The sequence below is a fragment of the Mastigoproctus giganteus genome, chromosome 1, assembly GCF_048544385.1.
Source record: "Mastigoproctus giganteus isolate SK-2022 chromosome 1, ASM4854438v1, whole genome shotgun sequence".
Taxonomy (NCBI): Eukaryota; Metazoa; Arthropoda; class Arachnida; order Uropygi; family Thelyphonidae; genus Mastigoproctus; species Mastigoproctus giganteus.
Window position 1 is genome coordinate 127279881 of NC_143575.1, and position 24113 is coordinate 127303993.

Below are 24113 nucleotides of genomic sequence, written 5' to 3' on the forward strand. Positions count from 1 at the left end.
TAACTCATATTGGAAAGGACCTTGGTTTTAGTGAGTTAGACAACCAAAAATTCAAAAATTAATTGAATCCTATTTTGAAGAACTGAGAAATAGTGATCTTCTAAATTTAGATACCAATGAGTGTATGAAGCTGCTGATGATTGTCAAGGTGATGCAACCCCTACTCACGAGGAGTTTGATGAGATTTTTCGCACTATTGAAGTTTTAAGCAGCAATGCTTAGATGCTGACCCTGATGTAGGATGCAGCAGTCAAATTTGTCAAAAAGTGGAAGAGCTTTAATTCCTTATCAAAAGATGTACGATAAGAGGAAGAAGGAACACTTCAAACTATACTTACTAATTTTTTTTAAAAAAAGTAGAATTTTCTTTTATTTAACTTTTAATTTTGTTTAATTTTTATTGTGCCTTGTAATTATAATTTGTCTAAAAAAAATAAAAATACAGTACAGGAATACCTCGCATAGCGCAGTTTCGAACAGTGTGGGTTTCGCTATAGCGCGGTTTACAAATTGAAAAAAAATTTACTGCGTTACGCACCAATACATTTGATATGTATGTATGTGTTATAATGCCAGCACGTAGGCCAATGCGTTATGGATTCAAGATCATTCTGACTTGTCGAAACTCCCATTATATATGGACTCTGCTAGCATTCATACATTAGTAAACACTAGATTCCGATCGGTAAGGTCGTTGATTGTGCATAAGCTGTACAAATATTTTTCGCTGTGTATTTTCATTAAAGATTATTTTTTAAAAATGTTACCTTTATACGCAAATATGAGTGGAAAGAAGAAATGTAATGCCGCTGAGTGTTCTAGATCCAAACATCGAACGAGGTATGAAAGTAAGGCAGGTGTTGCAAAATGACATTCAATGTTATAAAGAGATGTATGCAGATAAAAAGAAGAAAAAACTGTGCAAACTAAGATCATCAGTTATTTTTCAAAATAAAAATACAGTACACACTTCACTTATATTCTTTTGGTATGTACATACTGCAATAAAAATCACTTACTGTATTTACTAGTATTTTTCATTTTTTATCATTTTAGTTTCTTTTTTTGCAAGAACTTCATGTGCATCAATTTATAGTAAACAAACACCTATATATTTTTGCAACTCGACCCATATAATCAAATTGTCGGAACGCATTACATTAAAATACATACTAATAATACCTCGATCAACGCAGTTTCGCATAGCACGGTATTTTTTTTGGCACGAATTAACTACGCTGTGCGAGGTATTCCTGTACTGTATATTTTTGAGAATAAATAAAAAAGTCATGGAACCAATTATGTTATTTTTCATAAGTTATTAAGTTCGATTAATGCACTTGGGATTAGTGCGGCACTTTTGCGAATTGCATTAAGTGCACTGATCAAGGGGTTACTGTATATGATATCAAAATTATTTTTTGCATCCACATCATAGTATCCAGTCAAATTGATCAGACAAGATTTCCCCTTAACAAATCCATGCTGTGTCTGAACTATCTTCTGTTTTGTCTAGATGATCCTGCGATGTGACTCCATTATTTTCCCCAGAAGAGAAGTTAAACTCAGGTGTGTAGTTACTCGTGTGACCCTTTGATCCCTCTTTATGAATTTGGGGATACATTTGCACATCTCCAGTCCATGAGAACCTCCACTGAGTCCAAAGCTGCTCTCATAATTGTGGGTAAGGGTTTGCTTACTTCCTTTGCTGCTTCCTTTAATATAACTGGATCGATCTCATCCAGCCCAGGTGCCGATTTGATGTTTAACTTCAACAATTTCTCCTCCACTTTTCTCTCAGTTATTACAAAATTATTTAGCTCCCTGTTAGAGTTTGATAAGCTTCTGGCCTCCACTTCCCTATAGCATTCCTCGTGTGAACGTAGATGCAGAGTACTCATGCAGTTTGTTGGCTACCTGAATAGGATCATCGACAGTCGAATGATTGATATCAAGAGGACTAATCAGATTCAGTCCCCCTTCTAGAGTTTACGTAAGTAAAGAAGTCTTTGCTGTTTTTCTTTGCATCCTTTGCCAAAGATTCAGAGAACTTCATACTTGACTGCACAGCTACCCCCAGGTCCTTTTTATTTTCCACTACCCTGATTGTAGTGCTACACAATTGGTATTTTAATCGGGATTACTGCTATCCATTTGCAGTACGTTGCATTTGCAGTAGCATACTATCATTACTGTCATTAACCGCTCTACCAACCTTTGTAACATCTGCAAACTTAATCATTAAGCCTGATATACCTTCATCAGTATCTTTAATATATACAGAAAACAACAATGGGCCCAGTACCAAACCCTGGGGGACTCCATTAATAACAACTCTTCTTCCGCTCAACCATCCTGTAGGCAGCAGCAGTATCAGGCCAATCTTTTGAAGAACAGAGGCTCTCTTCCCATAATTAAAGTAGGCGTTAATTTTTTAATTTAATTAAATTTTAAATTATTATTTTTTTATTATAACAGCAGCAGTAGTTACCTCTATATGTAATGTGCTGTAGTTTCAGCATTCACATGGTTTAAGAGTGACTAATTTGAACTATATTGTTTGAATATTGGTTAAACATGGCATGTAAATTTTATTTTTACTATTTGAAGGAAGAAATGGGTGTAAACCAGGGGGGAATATTGCCCCGAAGGAGGCAAAAATTGCTTTTTGGAGGGCAAAACAATCATTGGATTATAATGGTTTGTGGTTGTCCAAAGTTCAGTCCTACCTGACAATGTCTTATTCCTTAATATTTAATTTCTCTTATTGGGTTTTCTTTTCCCCTGAGACAACTGATTTTTAACATATAGGTATATTATATTAGGAGTGAGTGAGAAATTTTGATAAAAGCTAGATAGTGGCTTGATTTAATTCAACTACCTTTGCTTTTCATAGGCATTAAATGCCTAAGTGCGTCTCCAGAGGTAATGTCTCCACAATCCTTGGCATTTTCGCCTTTCCAACAGCTGCGACCTTGGTGGTGGTGGTGTGGTGGGTGAGGTTTATTTATTTACAGCCAGGCCTCACATAATCGAGTTTGATTAACGCGATTTTCAGTTAACGCTTTTTGAAAAATTATACCACTTTTCACTTTACAGATGCAAATTTCCAGTTAATGCGATTTATTTTTTTTTTAATGCGATAATTGAAAAGGATTTGAATCGTGCGTTAAGCTTACCGCACGTCAGACGGGCAATAAACAAATGTCTGCCTGCTGCCTGCCTCGGTGTGTTCCATCAACCATCGGAAGAAGACCTGTCACTCTTTTCTCTCCCGCTAATAAAGTCAATGCAGACTTGCATTTAAAAATTCAAATTTTTAAATGAGCTAGATGAAAATGTTGCCGCAAAGGAAATAACGGTAAAAGAATTAGATGAAATCTTTCGTATCGCAGAGAACTTCAAAGAAAAGGTTTGAGGTTCTCGCGATATTTATTTCGCCAGGGTCCAGAGAAGATTGTTGTCGGCTATCAGAAATTGATTGATGCAAAGAGAAAGTCAACACTGTTCAAATATTTCCGCAACAGTCATTTCTTCATTGTGTATTTTATGTCAGAGGTTCCCAAATTTTCTCGGTTCACGGCACCCTTAGTGTCTCAGTAATTTTTTCAAGGCACACCCAGACCAAAAGAAATACCTAACAGTTCCGTTTAGTAGTTATGTCCAAACAACTTAATAAGAAATGCTGAAACTGTGAGCTACCTCGAGCTAGTAGTTCGCACGATGTCCGACAGATGTCGAGTATCACTGTGTTTTCCTCGAAAATTTAAAATATTCCGTGGCACACAGTTTGGGAACCGCTGTTTTATGCAATAAACATTTAATTCTGTAATTATTTTCATTATCTTTTACATTGTATACAGTTAAAAAGTTATTTAAAAGGTATTTTTAAAATTCTTTATGGACATTCCAGAAGGTCAAGGACCAATTATAATTTTTCCTATTGATTATTATATTCGATTAACGCATTTCCATTTTGTGCAATGCGCTTGCAGGATGAATTAATCGTGTTAATCGAGGCCAGCCTGTATTTTGTTTCACTGGTCAATTTGTTTCACTGGTAAAATGGCAATATATGAGGCATGAATGGGATCAGGAAATGTTTCAGTCCATTGTTTCTACTTTCTAAGTGACAATTAGTATTGATTTGTTTCTTTGTGGAAGTTATTTATTTTTGATCCACAGTTCTTTTTTGTGAGTGACATGGGCTATGAGAGTTAAGTAAAAATAGTTTATATTCTATTATTTAATTTAAGAAATCTTTATTGCAATAATAATAATAATAATACAATGGATACATTGCAATAAGCTCTTCACGGCCACAAGGACAGGGGTTAACAGTAATATTACAATATATAAGAAAAAGAAATTAATTAATTAAATATAAAAAATGCATATGTGAACGAATAAAAGTAAATACAGCTCAACACTCAAAGTATAATACAATTATAAACATCACAACGTACAAAGAATATATAGGTGGAAAACTGCAAGGTTGGTTGGTAAGCCATCTTCATGTCATATTGCTGGTTGCAGCATTAAGGTGAGCTTCAAGAAGAAAGTTCAGGGATAGGGAAGTACAGTACAATTTAAGGATGCAACGGCTGTACTCCCTATCACAAGAAAACTTATTAAGGTCAGCATCCAAAGACTGGGCACATGAAAGTAGCTGAAATGGCAGAAACCTATTGGATAGATGGAGACGGCTGAGATGTGGGGACAGAGTTGGAGTTGCTCTGAGGGAAGGCTGAGGAACTCTCCAACAGCACAGGTCCCAGAAGGATGGTGCCGCAAGGAATTTCACCCTAATTAGCGTGGAAAGCCTGTGAAGCTTTATCAAACTGGCCATTTCAGGTGTCCTTAACTGTGGAGGAAGTTTGTTTGTTTATGGCCCATTTAAAGAGCCAAAACTCAGTAGAAAAGAGTCGTCGAATTGTGCTAGGGGCAGCAGATGCCCATACTTCTGCAGCATATAGAAGTGGAGAGTATACTGTGATTTTTATATATCTTCTGGTGGTCGTTACTTCATTAATATAATGCAAATGCTGTTTGGCCATCCATCGGAGTCGAGCTGCCTGGATGAACAGCTTTTCCATGTGGTTACCAAAGCAGAGCTTAGGATCAAAAACCCCTAGATCAATATGTTTCTTGACGATGGGAATAGGAGAATTGCATAGTGTTGGCTGAATATAGGAAGGCGTTTCTTTAATGAGAATATCATAAATTCAGACTTTTCTGAATTTATTTTTAGTCCAAACTGGTTGAGGTGTTTGCGATTTCCAGGAGTGTATTGTTAATTGATGCTGTTATCATGAGCAGATCATCATGTGGAGAAATCTGTGTGAGGAGTTTCATATCATCAGCATAACATAGAGTATCATGCCTGGACTCAATAAGCGCTGATATAAGCACTGTAAACAAGAGCCCAGATAAGACGCCACCCTGTGGCAAGCCTGAAGAGATACTTCGCTTAGGCACCTCCGTAGCCAGGTGGGCAGGAGCAGCAGTGCATAGCACACGCTTCTTGATCAGACCGGGGTTCGAGCCCGTGACCACCAAATACGGAGGATGCGGAAAGGTCAGGAAATGACCACCGCATATCCCCGGAGCAATATGGCCTTAGTTGCTAATGCTCCTAAAAACCAAATAACAACAACAACATTTCGCTTGTATGTTTGGCCGTGGACAGTAAGCCGGATTATTCTATTTTGAAGGAGTGAAGTGAGGAACTGTAGAGTGTCTCGCTTGATTTGATAATGGTCTGAAAGTAGCTTCAGCATTGCAGGAACGTTTATTGAGTTGAAAGCTGGTTCGAGGTCTACTTTGTAGTTATTCATTCCGTGATCAGTCATGTCAAGTGCTGAAAAGAAAAAGTGTCGACAGTATCTGGATGAATCATGGGATTACAATGTATGTCTAGGAAATAAATAAACTCATACGCCGACCATTAAATAAAATTTTACTGTAACTAAAGTTTTTTACAAATAATATCAAAAATCAAAAACAAATTATTTACAATAAACTAATGGTTGTATATTATGGAATGCTAAAAACTGTAATAAAAGGTCATTTACTATAAAATATGCTAAAATATAAAAATTAAAAGCGCTAAAAACTGTTAAAAACCTGAAGCTTTCGAGAGCATCAGCTCCCTTCTTCAACAGTAATAAGACTTCCTGCAACATCTCTTTATATAGCAGGCTCACGATACCTCCACACGTGGTATTTCTCCACGTGGTTCTATCGGCACATGGGCAGAACCGGAAGCGGAAATGACTTGGGTACGTGGCAAACAAAATCGTTCATCCGAACTTAATACAATTGCTTCAAAAATAGGATGAATACACATATCTCTGTCTCTATTCGTAGTATTCTTACTGGATGAGCCAATCCGTAAACCCTCGATCCATTTACTCTCCCGGTATCCGTGTGCGTGTTCCAAAATAATAGCGTCCTCTGGGGAAATTTGATACTGCTTCTCCCAAAAATGTTCGGCCACAGCAGACTTATTGTATTCAGCAGTTCATGGCATTTAAATATTCCCCCAGACGATCCCTGAGCCGTCGTTTTGTTTCCCCCACATAACACTCTCCACAATCCGTGCATTCTATTCTATAAATAACTTCGCTACTGAGATCTTTTGGTATACAGTCTTTGACATGGGACACAGCTGTGCACAGCCTCTGCCCAGGAAGCTGTACACAGCGTGTCTTGTAACCTCGTAAAATTCTCGCCAGATGCTCAGTAAGGCATGGATAGTAGGGGATGTATGTTGTGGCTACCGGGACGAACGGCTTCCTACGTTCCGACACTCCTCTGCTACATCTATCTGGGATCCTCTGGGGGTATCCGCACTTTCTAAGTTCTGCCGTGACACGATTAATTTCTTTTTCTTTATCCTCAGAAGTGGTATAGTGTGATCCTGCTCTGTCAAATAAAGCTTTTGCTACACTATTCTTGTATTGTCCAGCTTGCGCTGAATTATAGTAGGTGTATTGACCTCTACACATGGTTTTTTTTAAAAAACTGACATCTTAAGTCTTGTGGTATCGTGAGCCTGCTCCATAAAGAGATGTTGTGCAGGAAGTCTTATTACTGTTGAAGAAGGGAACTGACGCTCTCGAAAGCTTCAGGTTTTTAACGGTTTTTAGCGCTTTTAAGTTTTATATTTTAGCATATTTTATAGTAAATGACCTTTTATTACAGTTTTTAGCATTCCATAATATACAACCATTAGTTTATTGTAAATAATTTGTTTTTGATTTTTGATATTATTTGTAAAAAACTTTAGTTACAGTAAAATTTTATTTAATGGTCGGCGTATGAGTTTATTTATTCCCTAGACATGAATTTTGCCGACCTCAGAGGCCTCTTTCAGGAGATTACAATGTATATCTAGATTATGGTTTTATGGAAAGCCCATTTGATTCAAGACAGCCTATATGTCTTATGTGTAATAGTTCTTTTTCAAATGAGTCTATGAAACCATCAAGACTTTTAGATCACTTAAAAAGGAAACATCCTGATAAAATTGGTAAACATATCCAAAATTTTAAAAATTTAAAACAGAATTTTGAGCAGTATAGCACTGTTACTTTCTTATTTAAGAAGAACACACAAACAAATGATGATGGAATGATTGCATCTTATAAAATTGCAAAAACTGGTAGTGCTCATACAGTTTCTGAGACTGTTATATGACCTGCATTAGAGACTGTAATTTCAACAGCGATGCATAAAAATCCTTCCAGTATTTTAAAAGCATTGCCATTGAGCAACGATTCAATTGGAAGCCAAATCGATGAGATGTCTGTTAAAATTGAAGAGCAGCTAATTGACGAACTAAAAATGAGAAAATTTTCTATTCAGATTGATAAATACACAGTTACTGACAATAAGGCCCTTCTAATGGCATACGTTCATTATTTCGATGATAATTGTAAATTGCAAGAAGAGATGTTTGTAAAATCTATAGAAACTGACTGTACTGGAGCATCCATTTTTGCTGCTGTAAAAACATGGTTTGATGAAAAACAAGTATCATTGGAAAATTTGGTATCCTGTGCCACTGATGCTGCTACCTCCATGGTTGTAACACATAAAAGGTTTTATAGCCTACCAAAAGGAAGCATGTCCCGAAATTAGTATTAGTAAAGGCGTATGGTGCAAGAAAGCAAGCTTATATAGCATCAGCCAAAAAAAAAAAAAAAAAACTTTTCTCATTTCACCTATCCATTCACTCACTCTAAATGCTTGTCTAGTCCTTGAACTTATTTAAGTTTTCAACCTCCACAACAACAGATGGAAGTTTGTTCCAGCTGTCAACCACCCACTGGCTAAATGCAAATTTCTGCACATCTATTCTACAATTGTCTTTCCTCAATTTCAGTTTATGTCCCATCAGTATTGAGCTTGCTCAAACCATTCAAGGCCTTATACACCTCAATTAGATCATCTCGCAGGTGCCTGGTCTCCATACGCTGCAGTTTGCAGAACTTAAGTCTTTCTTGGTAATAGCAATCCTTTGTTCCACTCACAAATTTTGTTGCCCTTCTCTGTACTCGTTCCAGGAGCCCTACATCCTTCCTAAAATGAGGCCTCCAGACTTGTATGCAGTACTCAAGGTGTGGCCTGACCATTGCCTTATACAATGGGATAATCACCTCCTTATCCCTGCTAGAAAAATTTCTGTATATTATTGACAAGACACCATGAGCTACCCTTGCAGCCTGTCTACACTGCTCGAAAAAACTTCACATCTGACTGCACAATTAACCCCAGGTCCTTTTCTTCCTCTATTACCCAGAGTGTAGTACCACACAGTTGGTACGTTACTCTGGGGTTACTGCTACCCATATGCAGTACTTTATATTTGTCAAGGTTAAACTTCAGTTGCCACCTCTCAGCCCATCTGCTCAACTTTTCTTGATCCTGTTGCAGTAGTATACTATCATTAACAGTACTATCATTAACAACCCTGCCAACCTTCGTATCATCTGCAAACTTAGACATTAACCCTGATATACCTTCATCAGTATCATTTATAAATACAGAAAATAACACCGGGCCCAACACCGAACCCTGGGGGACTCCACTAATAACATTAGTCCACGAAGAGCAGTGTCCATTGATTACCACTCGTCTTCTCTCACCCAACCATCCATTGTAGCAACTTTCCCTTAATGCCATACTGCTCCAGTTTGTAGTCTTCCATGTGCAACAGTTCTTGCAATACACTGTATTGTGCATCGACATTTCCTGGTTGCAAAAAATATTAGCCAAGTTCTTTATCAGTCTCTCAGTATAGTTATTACATCCATCAATAAAATAAATTCACATGGCAAATATTATCGCCTTTTTAGAAAGTTTTGTGTTGATAACAAAGAAAGTATGTGAGGCTTCTTTTACATACAGAAGTCAGGTGGCTTTCTAAAGGAAACTGTCTAACAAGATTTATAAACCTTTTTAATACAATAATTAGTTTTTTAGAAAGCAAAGGAGACACAGATTTAACGAAGGAGATCAGCAAACAAAAACAACATATACTATATTAGTATTAGTATTAGTAACGGCCGCATGGTGCAAGAAAGCCTATGGCTTATGCTGCACCAGCCAAAAAAAAAAAAAAAAAAAATCCGAACAAAACTGATAAAAACAAAAAAAAAAAAAATAAATAAATAACTAAATAATAATAATTAATAAATAAAAAAAATAATAATAAAATAAAAAATAAATAAAAAGGAAATTAAACCTATCATCCTATGCACTTCCCTTATCCGAAAGTACTATCCAGATGACCTTTGAATTTCCCCAAACTGTCGGCCTCTACCACCCATGAAGGCAACTTATTCCAGTAATTTATAACTCGCTGGCTAAAATAGAACTTCCTGCAGTCCAATCTAAACATTTCCCCCCGTAACTTGAATTTATGTCCCCTAGTTCTAGCATCATTTATAATCTTGAAAATTTCGTCCTCATTCATTTTACTGATGCCTCTCAGAGCCTTAAACACCTCAATCAAATCTTCTCTAAGGTGTCTAGTTTCCAAACTCTGCAACCCACATATTCGAAGTCTTTCTTCATAAGGACGCCCTTTTGCCGATCTCACCAGGCGAGTTACCCTTCTTTGCACCCTTTCAAGAAGCTCGATGTCTTTCTTCAGGTGCGGTCTCCATACTTGAACACAGTATTCCAAGTGTGGTCTAACATAAGCCTTATATAATGGGATTTTCACGTCCCTATTTCTACTTGCAAAAGTTCGATAGATCATCGATAGGACACCATGGGCCTTCCTTGCAACCTGTTTACAATGCTCAGAGAATTTCATGTCTGACCGTATCGTAACACCCAAGTCCCTTTCCTCCATTACTGGGTTTAGTTGAACTCCACCAAGTGAATAAGTTTTTTTGGGATTACTGTTTCCCAGGTGTAATACCTTACACTTTGTTGGATTAAAGCACAGCTGCCATTTTTCTGACCATTCCTGAAGTCTATCTAGGTCTCTCTGAAGAAGCTCAGCTTGACAGTGATCATTAACTACTCTTCCAATTCTAACATCATCTGCAAATTTAGACATCACGCCCTCTATCCCTTCATCAATGTCGTTTATGAAAATTAAAAACAACAGTGGTCCTAATACTGATCCTTGGGGAACCCCACTTCTTACCTCAACCCAATCTGAGGAATAGCCATTTATCACAACCCTCCGCCTCCTGCCCTGAAGCCATCCTTCTATCCATCTAAGGATTTTCCCAGTGATTCCAACCTGTTCCAGCTTATAAAGCAACCGCTCATGTGGGACTGAGTCAAAAGCTTTGCTGAAATCTAAATAAACAATGTCGAAATTATTCCCTAAATCCAGCTCGTGAGTGACCCTTTCGAAATAGCGAACCAGATTTGTTAAACATGATTTTCCCTTTACGAAACCATGCTGAGTATCCTTGAGAATTTCAATTCGATCCAAATGATCCTGAATTCCACCCTTGATCATTGCCTCCATGATTTTCCCTACTACTGAAGTCAGACTGACAGGTCGATAATTTCCAACTTCACTTTTAGAGCCACCCTTATGTATGGGAGATACATTTGCACTTTTCCAATCCAAGGGAATCTCCCCAGAGTCTAATGATGCTCGCATAATTAGCCTCAATGGTTCAATGCACTCGCTTGCCGCCTCTCTTAAGATTATAGGGTATATTCCATCAACTCCACGAGCTTTACTGGTCTGTAGGCTCGAAAGTTTTTTCATTAAATAATCTTGTGAAATTTCAATATCATTAATTACATATTTTTTAACTTCGCTCCCACAATTTCCCTTTGCCACAAAAGGCTTTTCATTTGTAAATATCGATGCAAAATAACTGTTGAGTTCATCTGCAACGGCAGCTGGTGTATTTATTACTATCCCCTTTCCCTTACGTAAAGGTCCGATCTGGTTTGTCCTGCTCTTCTTGGCATTTATATATGTGAAGAATTCTTTATCCCCCCTCTTTGCTCTGTTTGCTAGTGGCTTGGATTTTTTGAAAACTTAATGAAGTATCACTTCAACTTCAAGGTAAATTAATTACAGTGATAGAGACTGCAAATGAGTATTAAAAGCCTTCACTGAGGAACTGGAAATATTTGAAAGCAGTTAAATGAGAAAAAAATTACATGGTATTCAAGAGTTAGCTGAAATCAATGAATCTCTCACCAAGAATGATCTTAAGAATTATTCAGATAATTCGTGTTCTTTAAAAGGTGAAATGAAAAATTGATTTTCAGATTTATTTTTTTTTGAAGTGAAGCCTTGGATGTTAGATCCAATTGGAATTGATGCTGGGTCTGTTTGTGAAGAAATTCAAGAACTCTTTGAACTAAACTGTAAGGAAGAATGCAAATATAAATTTGAAAAGGTTGAAATGGCTGAATTGTGGGGATCAAAAAGAACTAAACTTCTTTATCCAACAATGTGGTCTGAAATGGCCAATTTTTGTGTTCTTATATGGTTGTACTTCTTTGTGTTCCAATGTCTTATATGGTTGAAAGTGGTTTTAGTTCCATAAATAAAATATTAACAAAGGAAAGAAACAGAATTCATATATGTTTAAGAGGAGACATTAGAATTAAACTTACTAACATCATACCGAGTATTGAACTTTTCGCTAAGAAGCATCAGAAACACCATTGAATAAAAAGAGTAAGTATAAAGGATTTTCTTGTTTAAAATTTCATGGTGGCGATTAGGAAAAAAATTGTCTAAAAAAAGCCCTTTGGGGGCGATAATTAAAAAAAATTTGAGAAACACTGGTGTAAACAAACAGCAGCCCAAGATTAGCTTGAAATTACTCTGGTCAGCATCAGTTTCCTCCCTGAAATAATTTCAACAGATTCTCGAAGGAAATATGTTCAAAAACTCCAATATGTGCTTAAAAAGTTCTCATCACCCTCAGTTTTAAAATATCATAGGTTAATGACTGAAATCTAAGAGCTGTAGTTGGTTTAATCATCTTTTCCATCTATTTTATATATTTATTTATTTTTATTTTTTTTTCCCTAGAACAATCAGGAACTTTCTACAGCATTTGGGAGTTTTACACAACATTTGAATATGTTCCAGAACATTATAGAATATTGTTATATGTAGAAGAAAGGTGGGGAGGTTCCTGGAAGATTCTAGAACTTTCATCGAAGTTCTTTAGAAGAATTTTGAGCCTTCTATAAACTTCTCTGCTTCTATATATACAAACGGGTTCTGCACCACACAAGCATTTTCGTGTTTCAGAGAGCAAGTGGTGAGGTTTTAGTGAATTGTAAACAAGTGTTGTGTGCATAAGTCTAAATCTTGAACTATGTTTAAATTAGAAATGAAAATATACAATTTCTTAATTGTGTTCTTATGTGTGCCTACCTCAACCGCACGTGAAATACATCATGTTCTTGTTGAAATAATTCTGATAGCTTTTGCTACATTTGCGAAGAAGTGGTGCAGAACCCAGAATGAGTACAGATCCAGACTCTCAACTTTTGATACTGCAAGGCCACATCTAATCACTTGACTTGGACAAAATACCAGAGTACCCGAGACTAGAGGCTTGTATTTTTTTTTTTTTTTTATGTGAACCCCAAACACGAGAGGTATTAGAACCTATTACCCAGACAAAAGAAGGTATTTGTTGACATTGGACTTGAACTTCTGTAGATTGTAATTTTCAGGAAATACGTATGAAGGAAGGTTGTTCCAGAAAACGGCAGTTGAATGAATAAATGAGGAAGATGAAAAGTTGGTTCTGTGGGTTTGAAGTTGGACAGTAAATGGATGTTGGCTGGTGGCGGCATGTGTTCGGACTGTTTTGAAAGAGAGAGCGGGAATTATAGAAGCCAATTCAGAAGAATAGTGCCCATGGAAGTATCTGTAGAAGAGGCATGCAGCAGAAACGGTACGTCTATGAGACAGCGAGTGGAGAGACTTGGTTAAAGATGAATCATTAATTAACTTAACTACTCTCTTCTGAATGGAATCAAGAAGCCTGAGAGAGGTTTTGGGGGCACCACCCCATATGTGGGAACAATATTCCATGGCAGGGCGGATTTGCGATTTATACAGAGTGAGCAGCTGTTTGGAAGAAAAGTAACGCCGAGAGCAAAAGAGAAAACCAAGTTTTTTAGATGCAGAGGAAGCAATATTTGTAATGTGCTTGTGCCAAGAGAGATTAGAAGTCAGGGTAATCCCCAAAAGAGATATATCATTTTGCCTAGAAATCGGAGTGAAAGCATAGGAGCAGAAGAATCCTTTTTGCGAGATATAAGACAAGACTGAGTTTTAGAAGGGTTGAAATCAACTAAGTTGTCTTTGCCCCACTGGAGAATTACCTGAAGATCGGCATTTAAGGAATTGGTAGCAGATTTTCGAGAAGTTGAAGCTGATTGAGCAGGACAAGGTTTCTCAAAATGGAAAGTGGAATGCAATGTGCTATCATCGGCAAAACTATGGATAGGATTTCCAGTCAATGGAAGAAGGTCATTAATATACAAGAGGAAAAGAGTGGGGAAAAGAACTGAACCTTGGGGGACATCGGCATTAGTGGAGAAGTTAGAAGATAGAGAGCCATCTACCATCACCCTCAGTGAGCGATCAGAGAGAAAACTGGATAACCAATTACTAAAAACAGTTGGCAAACCATAAGATGGAAGCTTGTTTAGAAGACCTTTATGCCAAACACAATCAAAAGCCTTTGAGATGTCAAGAGCAACTACTTGTGTTTCACCGAACCTTTCCATTGAATTAGTCCATAAATGGGTAAAATAAGTCAGAATATCACCAGTGGATCGACACTGATGGAATCCATACTGGCGATCGTTGATCAGACAGAAGGTTTCTAGGTAGTTTAAGAGTTGGCAGTTAATTGATTTCTCCATTACTTTAGAAAGAGTAGAAGTAATTGCAATGGGACGATAATTGGATGGGAGGGATTTGTCACCCTTTTTAGGAACTGGCTGGATATGAGTAAATTTCTAAGCAGAAGGAAAAACACCTTTGGAATAAGAAAGTGAAAAAAGCCGGCAAAGAATAGGAGTAAGTTCAGGAGCACAGGTTTTGAGAACAAGTGGAGAAATACCATCAGGACCTGGTGCTTTCTTAGCATCAAGATTCATCAAAATCCTTCTGATATCCTTTTGACGGAAGACCACAGGAGGCATTGAATGGAGCGTGTTGGGAATGGTGGGACGTGTTTTACCAAGATCATTAATACATGAGTTGGAAGAAAAATGGGATGCTAGCAGGTCAGCTTTATCCTTGGCTGAAGTGACAACAGAACCATCTGGTTTGGACAGAGGTGGGAGCAGAGATGGGCAAAAGTTGCGGCCAATAGCTTTGGCAAGAGACCAGAATGCTCGGCTACCATTAGGGCAAGAAGCAAGTTTTCTACTCTTAGCCTGTTCAAACTCTAGTTTGGACTGATTAATAACTGCTTTACAATTGTTGCAAGCTTTGGTGTAGGCAGAAAATGAAACTGAAGAATTAGAAACAAGCCAATTACGATATGCAATATTCTTCTCTTGAACAGCCTTAGCACATTTATTGGAAAACCAAGTTTTAGATAAAGGACGAGATTTTAAAGTTGAGTGTGGGATAAAGGATTCCATTCCTGCAAGAATAATTTCACAGACACGATCTGAGCAAACGTTGACATCAGAAGTTTTGAAACAGTAATCTGACCAAGGAAAAGAAGAAAAGAAGTCTTGCAGGTCATCCCCTTTTGCATTCTTGTAATGCCAAACAACACGAGGTTGGGAATAGCCATGAGATAAAGGTTCCATTTGAGAAGAGGCAATCACCAAGTTGTGATCTGAAGTGCCTAAAGGAGCTCTCACTTCGACCGTGTACTTAGAAGGGTTGTTTGTGAGAAAAAGATCAAGCATATTGGCTGTATGATTAGGATTGTCCGGTATTCTTGTAGGTAAATGAACAATCTGTGCTAGGTCATTAGTAATTGCAAAAGCCTGAGCATCTCGACCTGCTGGGTCAGTGTGACTAGAAAATGGAAGCCAGCTGGAGTTGTGAACATTAAAATCACCAAGGAAAATTACCTCACTGTTAGGAAAGTTGGACTGGAGAAAGTCAAGTTGCAAAGAGAGGAATTCAAAGAGCTCCAAGTGATTTGTTGAGTTGGGAGAACGGTAGAGACAACAGATGAATTTGACACAATGAGGTAGAGAGATTTTAAGCCAGAGAAGATCAAAGAGAGGAGATTCCAAATTGCCAAGTCTCTGACGGAATATCAGAATGGACATATGCACAAGTACCACCTTTGAGGCGAAAGGAATCATACAGCGAATAATTTGGGCATCTGAGATGAGCAGTAGTTGAATCAACCGATAACTGAGATTCTGTCAGAAAAAGTACATGGGGTTTGGCAGACTGCAAGTGGAAATGGACATCGTTGAGATTAGAATTGAGATCACGTATATTTTTGAAATGAATTAGGAAGTGCTTGGGAGGTTTAGATCTTTTCGCAGATAAGCTTGCTATATTAGTTTGACAATTCATGGTGTTTTCAATGGTAAGAAAAAGTGGGTGGGACATGCTGTATGAAGTAATGAAATTTTTGGATATGGCGTACACGTGGTAAGAATATACCCAGATCCTTGACATAACGTGGCCTCGACAATGCTCCCCGCATACACACTACTCGGACTCCCTCCAGTCACTATCTGGCAGAGTAGAGGTAGCAAGATTATACACTAGCTGATCCAGAAGCCTCCTAGAGAGTTACGAATTGGTTCGGTCCGGTGTACTAACTAGCGGCCGGCCTGCCAACACCGTTTTAGAGCTGTACCCTCGAAATGTAAGGAATATTGGTTCTCACCACAACGTTCATCATAACCTCAAAAGTCATCAGTCATACTGCATGATGAAAGAGATGGGGAAGGGTTGACCGGAACTTAGCTATAGACACTAAACATGGGTTCCACCACTTCAAGCCTCCAATAAGCAAAGTGGCGGAATTTCACCGGTTGATGAGAGTCATCTACCACCTAGTACTGCCTGGTAACATAGAGGGTCGGCGTTCCTCCATGTGGTGTGGGCGCAACACCTCGACTCCTGCTTACGTTGGTTCACACCTGGGTGGTCACCCACCATGTATTTGTGCATGGAGGTTATACCCAGGATTACTAACAGTCCCACCATCGTGAAGGTGCAAGCAGAGGATTTGGCTGTCCGAAATTGGGTCCACTTTGACTTGAGTGTCACTCGAATATCAGTTCCATCAGCGTTTTAGACTCCCAGGTAGCTAGTACAGCATGTCTGGCATATCTGAGAGAATGTCTGTGACAACCTCAAGGACCAAAAGAATAGAAAGCTGAATTTTCTATCACATGTCCATCTACTGTGTCTGCACTCTGACTGTTCTTTGGTCTCTGGATTATAATAAAAGAATCATGTTCACAGTTTGCATCAAAATGTCATTGGCACCCTGCTTGAAATGGTGGAGAATGGCAGTTGAAGAAAGCACACACTATTGCTTTCGATCAGCATTCAGATATTTGGGGGACCCATTTGAAAGAAAGCTTCTTTATATCCAACATCCATCATGATATCCATCCAAAACGCCGTAATATCCTTGGTTGTGCCTTCAGCTGTCTGTTTGGCATTCATTCATTTAACATGATCATGGTGTGAATGGCAACATTTTCAGGCATTGTCACAGAAACTGGGCTTTCTCTCTGCATCCTTAGTGTAAAGAAAAAAAATCTTGTTAAAAAATGTCTCAGTTTAAATTCTGCAATCTAGCTTTTGATGTTTTAATAGCATGAACACTGTCCTCATAATGCTACCAACAGATCAGCATGAATTTTCTTTTGTGTTTTCTCTTGTAGAAAAAGATATTTCATAACTGCTCTGTTGTCAGTTTTCCTGAAAGGTGGGCTGACATCATTTCTTTAACCAAAGGGGGGGGGGGGCAAGATATTAGGGATCTTTTGAGGCAAATTGGCTATTTAACATAAAAAAATATTCTTTTTCATAATTTGACACCCATTTGTCAAAAAAACATGGAGGCCAAGAATTTATCGACACTCCTTATATATACTATTTTGTAAGTTTTTAAAAATTTTTTACTTAATCCAAATTAGCTCTACTTTTAAAGTTATTACTATTAATTTTGGTTATTGATTAATTCACTGCTTTGCAGTTCATTATGTTATTTTTGCTAATCTTTAGTCATATTTCATTCTAGTTTTAGAATTCTGATTTCAATGACATCCCTCAAGATCTGTCCGGTTTTAGTTATGCTTTTATTCTGTGTCATTATAAATTGCAAGTACATAGCACGTTTTCTCCTGAGATAGTTTCAATACAGGTAAGTCAATCTAACTTAATCCAGATATAATTATGTCCAACCATGCATTAGAGTGGTGGTGATGGCAACAAACAAGTTTTATACCCTAGTTTTTACTAATTGTAGTTTTCTGAGAAAAGACAGTCGTCAGTGATTACCAACTTCTTTTCCAAAGAAGTTTTATTGTAATTTTAATTTAATTCAAATGTTAAAGCATGTGTACCTGCCAACCTCACCATATTTACAATGGAGAATGTCTCTGACTTGTTTTTGACCCCTTCCTGTTTATCTGTCATAACTGTTAATAAAAACTTCAGTGTACAAATTAATACTACAGAACTTTAATGTTTATTCCAATGTTTTGTATCATTTTTTTTATAGTGGGAGCAGGTTTTTTTTGTACTGTTGTAGTCAAGAAAACTGGATTTTGTAAATGTTAATTAAAATGGGAAATTTTTTGTGGTAGGGAAACTTATGAATATTAACAGACTTTGAATGTAGGTCTAACTCAAAGGAGAGAAATTAGCTTGTTCATTTGTAAATACTTCTACCTCTCTTTCTCAAAATTGCAACATGGTGTTATCAGAATTAGAGAAATAAGTGAAAAATGTGTTAGTTAAAAAGGAAAAAAAAGACATGGAGGTGAAAGCAGTGTTTTTGCCCTCTACTTCTAACAAATCCTTCCTCCCCTCTTTTATTTAAAAAAAAAAACAACAAAATCTGCAGCTGCTCTGCTAATCTTGATATACCCCATACTTGATAGTGACTAGCTTAGTTCTTAATTTATTATGGCATGTTGCGATCTCCCAAAATGTGCTTTGAGAAATATGCAAATGCAAAATATGCTTTCAGCTGGTAGAAAAGGAGCCCTGTCCCACAAAGTTTGATAGGAGTCATAACCCACCAGCTGAGAATCATTTGGAAAAGGCATTGAGTTAGTTTTTACTAGTATAGGTTTCTGAGAAAAGACAATTATTGGATAAGGGAGTTTTAATTCTAATTTAATTTAAACATTAAAACATGCATACTTTCTAACTCTCCATATTTACAATTGAGAATCCATCTTATTGACTTGTTTTGATCCCCTCTTTGCTTCACTTTCAAAACATGGTTTCTTTCTGTGTTTTGCAAAGAAAAAGTAAACTTGTGGCTTAGCTATTAAGTTTGGCACTTTTGAAAAATTCTACGAATTTTTTGCTTACTTTCATTACACAAATCATCATCAGGTGTGCTAGTCTATGGTATACGAACTTGGGGTCTGGGAACATATTATTCTCTTTTACATGTGACCCCAATATTTCATTTTATTTTTTTTGTGTGTGTGTGTGGTGTGAAGGTAATTAACAGTATTCCTCAGTAAAATGCAAAATAAATACAATATAAAATTTCAAAGGATGTATATATAAGATTTTTCATGAATCAAAAAAGGTAACACATTTTCTGTTTCTTCTATATGTAGATATGAGTTTTCGGTTTCGAGTACAGGAAGCTTGAAATATGCATTATCCCAAGTCATGCTTGGAATTTTAACAATTCCTCACAGCATTGCTGAGTGACAGAATATTTAGCCAGGTGAGAAAACAAAAACTGAGTTCAGATCTTCCCTTTCTGATGAAGCTTTAGAAATGCTCTTGACAGCCAAATTCAGAGAGCAGGGCCATTGTTATGAGAAAAACTGACTCAAAACATTTCTGAGAGGGCAAACTATGCAGTGGTATTTTTCTTGAAGCTGACCTACAGCCTTTTGAAAGTCAAAAGTTGACAGCTATATAATTCTGAAAATTTCAACATATTTGCAAGATATTTACAAGAAAGTATCAGCCTTACATGAGTGGAAGTGCTTTGTTTCTGCAAAGCACTTCCACTCATGTAAGGTTTCTGCACATTTCTGAAACATCTATTCTACAACTGTCTTTCCTCAATTTGAATCTATGCCCCATCATGTTCTTAATCTGATCAAGAGGAAGAATCCCATCAGCATTCAGCTTGCTCAACCCATTTAAGGCACCTCAATCGGATCACCTTGCAGGTGCCTACTCTCCAGGTGCTGCAATTTGCAGAACTTATGCTTTTCTTGGTAAGAGCACCCCCTTTGTTTCCCTGACCAATCTTGTTGCCCTTTGTACTCATTCTAGCGACTCTACATCTTTCCAAAAATGAGGCCTCCAGAACTGTACGCAGTACTCTAGGTGTGGCCTGACCATTGCCTTGTACAATGGGATAATCACCTCCCTGTCCCTGCTAGCAAAATTCCTATATATCATTGATAAGACTCAATGACCTGCCCTGTCAGCCCATCTGCACTGTTCAGCGAACTTCATATTTGTCTGCACAGTTATCTCCAGGTCTTTTTCACTTTCCACTTCCCTGAGTGTAGTACCACACAGTCGGTACGTTTCTCTTTGGTTATTGCTACCCATATGCAGTACTTTGCATTTGTCAATGTTAAACTTCAGTTGCTTCTCAGCCCATTTGCCCAACTTTTCTAGATCCAGTTGGAGTAGCATACTGTCTTTACTGTTGTTAACAACCCTGCCAACCATCATCTGCAGACTTGGACATTAAACTTGATATACCTTCATCGATATCATTGATAAATATACAAAACAACAATGGGCTCAACACCGAACCTGGTGAACGCCGCTGATAACATTTGTCCATGAAGAGCAGTGTCCATTGATTACCACTCTCTGTCTTCTCCCACTCAACCACCCTTTTATCCATTGTAGCAACTTACCCTTAATTCCATACCTCTCCAATTTGTACAGCAGTCTTCCATGTGCAACAGTATCAAAAGCTTTCCTGAAATCCAAGTATATGATATCAAAATTATTTTTGGCATTCAGTTCATTTGTGACCACCACATCATAGTATCTAATCAAATTGGTTAGACAAGACCTCCCTTTAACAAACCCATGCTGTGTCTTAACTATTACTGCAGTCTTGTCTAGGTGATCTTGTATCATCCCTTTAACCGGTGACTTCATTATTTTCCCCAGAACACAAGTTAAACTAACAGGTCTATAGTTACTTTTGTCACCTTTTGAACCCCCTTTGTGAATTGGTGATACATTTCAACACCTCCAGTCCACGGGGACCTCCCCTGAATCCAAGGAAGCTTTCATAATTATGGCTAAGGGTTTGTTTATTTCCTTTGCTGCCTCTAGTATAACTGGATAGATCCCACCCACCCCAGGTGCCTTTTTTATGTTTAACTTCAACAATTTCTCCTCCATTTTGCTCTCGGTTATTACAAAATCACTTAGCTCCCTGTTAGGGTTTGATAAACTTCTGGTATTCTCCTCATTGAATAACTCCTCGTATGAATGTAGATGCAAAATACTCATTCAGTTTATCAGCTACCTGAACATGATCATCAATAGTGAACCCATCTATGTTGAGTAGTCCCATCTGATTCCTTTCCTCCTACAGTTTACATAAGTAAAGAACTCTTTGCATCCTTTGCCAAAGATTTCTCATAAATGCCTTTGCCTGCCTAACCTCCTTTGTGACTTGATTAGAGACAAGCTTATATCTGCCATAGGCTATGCATCCCATATATTTTTCTTCTCTGTCACGAGCCTCATTAATTCTTCTGACATCCATTCAGGCCTTAAACTTGAACAGTATTTCTTAGTTGGAATGAAAAGCCTAGTAGCTTCTAAAATTAAGTCCCTGACGCTTCCAATTAAGAATTCAATGTTGGTAACATCATCAGTTGATCCCATTGTACAGAATTTAAAATTTAAAAAGAGACCCCAGTAGTCCTTTATGAAAGGCAGAAGCCCTTCCCTTTAGCCTTGATGGTAGTTAATTTTTAAGTAATTCCCACATCAGTTCATTGTGTTCACTGTCAACCAGTGGTTCCTTTATCTGCAAATTCTTAATGCACTGTTGATAATCCAATCAAGAGTATTACTCCCTCTGGTTGCCTCTCGAATATGTTGCTGTAGAAAACAGTCATCCAATAAATCCACAAAAGTTTTGCTAGTGTGAAAGTGACCAACCCACAAGTTCCAGTCGATATCTGGAAAGTTAAAATCCCCCATTATAAATACATTCTGATTTACTGTCCCACTATTTCTCTGCACAATTTCTCATTATATTCATCATATTCATTAGGCCTATAACACACACCTACTCTCATTTTTCCTTTCCCAGTGCTTATGTCACGCCAAACAGACTCAACATTACATTGTCCACCAACATCAATTGGATATAGAGGCACCTCCGTAGCCAGGTGGGAAGGAGCAGCAGTGCGTAGCACACGCTTCTTGATTAGACCGGGGTTCGAGCCCGTCACAACCAAATACGGAGGATGCGGAAAGGTTAAGGAATGACCACCGCATATACTGGAGCAATATGGCCTTAGTTGCTAATGCTCCTAAAAACCAAACAACAACAAACAACATCAATTGGATATGTTTTCTTAGATCGATTTTATGTGTTTCTTAACTAACAGCATAACCCCTCTTCCCTTCCTGTCCTGTCTATCCTTTCTGTATACATTGTACTCCCCAAATTCCAATTCTGCACTGCTTACATCTGTGTGACACCACGTCTCTGATATCCCGACAGTATCTGCCTTTGATGTCTTGTCTAGTACTTCAAGCTTATCAAATTTATTAACTATACTCCTAGCATTGGGGTACATGCAAGTATACATGCACCTGTTTCTAGTCTTAGTTACCCTAACACAGCCCATGTATTTACTTGTTCCACTATGACTCCTAGCAGTCCTGGAAATCTCCATTGCCTTTCTTTCCAGTTTGCTGCTCATAGAAGCAGTGCAAGAATCACTTTTGCCTTTGCCTGCGGCCACTGTTAACCTTTTAGTCTGTATATCCCCCAAGCTAGCAGTTTTCCCACCCACCTAACACTGCTTCGATAGCATCAGCAAATATTCTTGACCCTTTCTATTTAAGTGTATACCATCACTGTGTAAACAGTCTCTCCTGTTAACAAGCACAGACCAGGCTGAAAAAAAATTCTACTCCTTGAGCCTTGCACAATCTCTCCCGGGCTGAAATGATCGACAAGGCTCTCATCATATACTCCCTCCTAGCGTGTCTGGGCAGAATTGCTGACACTTTCACATTCAACCCTAACTTGTAACTTTTTTTCAACATTGACCTGTACTTGTTGAGTAAATCTGCAGAATTCGTGCTGTAAAAGTGAATTAGAAATATATTTGCTGTTTGTGAGTTGGACTGTTCTTTCTTTTATTTCTTCTTTCTCTTTTGAGTAACAGGTACGATTTTTTTTGAAAACTAATTAAAATCCATAGTTTGGCAAACGTGAATCAGAATATTTGTAAACAATGTAACTTACCACTACAGGTGCAAGAGGTATTATGGTATAGTTGTATAATTGAGTATCATTGTTAATGCTTATTGAAAGAAGCAACCTATAAAGGAATGACTAAACTCAAGAAACAGCAGTGGAGTTGTGTTATGTATAGGAAAGAAGAGAAAGGAAGATAAAGATGATGTCTTCAACTCTCCAGACGAATGTCATGATTTGCTCCATACATCAAATGTTACAAATAATAATTGTAACATTTGATGTATGGAGTACTCAAATAATTGTAACATTTGATGTTGTAGTGGAGCTTCATTTGTTGCAAATACTTTGACAGAATTCAACAAAGTATAAGTAAATTACAAGAGTCAAATGCTATAATCAACAAAAGGATTGTAGAATTAGAAGCATTATTCAAATCAAATGAGGAAAGATCCAATATAGTTAACTTAAGAATTGAGTCAATAGAACAGCAGCACTTAGCTAATAATGTTGAAATTGTAGGATTAACTAAATTAACAGGACAAAGTCTTGACCATATCATACAATAGATTGGGTTTTCATTACAGTTACAGTACAAATAAAGCAGTAGTAGTTCATTATTATATACCTAGTAGTAAGAATAAAAAAGCTAAGCCTACACTAATTGTAAAATTTGCAATTCATGTAGTTAAGAAAATATGTATTCGAAATATCAAATGAAAAGAAATGAATATCAAGTGAAAAGAAACTTTCCTTTCAGTGGCAGACCTTTTGTCACCTTGTGAGAATGGTGAGATAATAAAACTGATTATAATATGAAGCAGTTTGTGTTCCCAATTTTTATTTATGTAAACATAGTTATTGGAGTACAATATTTGTGTGTGGGGACAGCAGGGTTACCATTTATCCACTCAAAATCTGTGGCTGTTTCCAATTTTCCTAAGTTTCTCAAAGGTAAAAAAAAATTGAAAAAAATTTGATGTTGCCTTTATTCTATCTGTAGAACTA

General features: G+C 37.4%; 1 protein-coding gene across 3 annotated transcripts in view; it reads left to right on the top strand.

Moving 5' to 3' along the window:
- The window catches only part of LOC150091128 (arginine and glutamate-rich protein 1-like), a 178913-nt gene that overhangs the window by 10017 nt on the left and 144783 nt on the right, over window positions 1–24113 (top strand). Inside the window, exon 2 of one of the 3 annotated variants that reach the window (XM_090374399.1) lies at window positions 17721–17843. The exons of the other annotated variants lie outside the window; for them this stretch is intronic. The gene's annotated coding sequence lies outside the window, so the exon portion shown is untranslated. The remainder of the gene's footprint in view (window positions 1–17720; window positions 17844–24113) is intronic. 3 annotated transcript variants of the gene reach the window in all.